Source organism: Polistes canadensis, unplaced genomic scaffold (assembly GCF_001313835.1).
Source record: "Polistes canadensis isolate GaletaPanama2010 unplaced genomic scaffold, ASM131383v1 scaffold_83, whole genome shotgun sequence".
NCBI lineage: Eukaryota > Metazoa > Arthropoda > Insecta > Hymenoptera > Vespidae > Polistes > Polistes canadensis.
Window position 1 is genome coordinate 534002 of NW_014569630.1, and position 1628 is coordinate 535629.

Sequence of the window (1628 nt, forward strand, 5' to 3'; positions counted from 1 at the left end):
TCAATCATTTTCTTTATCAACAATCGCAATAAAATTTTTGATTGCGATTTAACTATAATTATGCTTATCGTCATTATGCATTGTGGATTATATTAGCATAAAATATAATATATATTTGAAAGTAATTTCTATTAAACAAAAGAAAAATTGATTGAAGGATGTATGTGAAATCACATTAGTTTTAAACAATAACGAAAAACGAGTTTTAATGTTTTCTTAAACAAATTATTCATTTTTTAAATTGATTGTACACACATATACGTTATTCCTATGTGTGTTAGAAGTTAAAAGCAAATTGTTATTTATTTATTTATAAACATTTTTCACACCCGACGACGAAGTAACGTGTATGTATGCGTGTCTGTCTGTGTGTGCTCGTGATAGGCGTGCAATGTATGATGCTTTTCGCTATTAAAAAAAAAAAAAAACTGAAAAAAAAGAAAAAACAAAAAGATATATATATATACACATACATATGTTAATATTTGTTTATTATTAATACGTACGTCGGGGATAGTATTATTTTAATTAACATTGATTATATAACAAGGCTTCTCAAAAAATGTGACGTGTGACTCATATGATATGGGATTTAAAAATATTTGCTTGGGTAACATGGGGGTGTAGTTACCAAGTGAAAAAAGTTTGAGAAGATTTGAATTATGGCATAAACGAATAATATTAATTCCATGTAATTCTAATTTATCAAATTTCGTATTTTATTGTTGTCGTTGTCGTCGTCGCGTTTATAGAAACGTTGTTTTAAAATTGCATATACGTGGATGGAAGGGTTTGAAAAGTTTTGAGCCTCAACAAAGAAACCTTTATTTTTTTGTTTTTTTTTTTTAAATAGATATATTAGTTCGATCGAGAATAAAAAGAAAATAAAAAATTGTTTTTATGTTAGGCTCAAAACTATTCGATCCGTTGATTTCCGCTTTTGTTTCTTTTTTTTTTTTCGATTCAACCGAAACGATTTATTAACGATTAAAAAACGATCTCTCTTGTATAGCAAATTTGTGAAGAAGAAGAAGAAGAAGAAGAAAAAAAACCGAACGAACGAATAGAAGACGATAGTTTTTTTATGTATCTGCATAAGTGCATAAATTTTGTCGATAAACAACGCGTTAATTAAATATTGCGATATAAATATTTATATCTATATATATATATATCGAAAGATAAATTGCCTTTAAGAAAATAATACTACTACTATGCAACAATTTCAACGTGACACGTGCCATTTCCTGAAGAGATACCAAAAAAAAAAAAAAATATAAATAATATTTAATATAAATGTTAACACGCGAAATATTGAAAAAGACAACGTAAACGAATGCGAACAATTGTTGCATTTTGACATTAGTTTCTCAAACATCGATTAGTATTATTAAAGAGAAACGATTTTATTGATTTAATTAAATAGCGCACAATTTTTGAAAGATTAAACACGAGATTTAAGAAATTTTTTTTAAATAAAAGTAAATATTTAATTACAAAACTAAGAAAATAAATGGAAAAAATGAAATCATTTATCGTGAACGATTAGAACCTCGAATACTATAATAATTATAATATTAATAATAATAATAATAATAATAATAATAATAATAGTAAAATAAGAACAT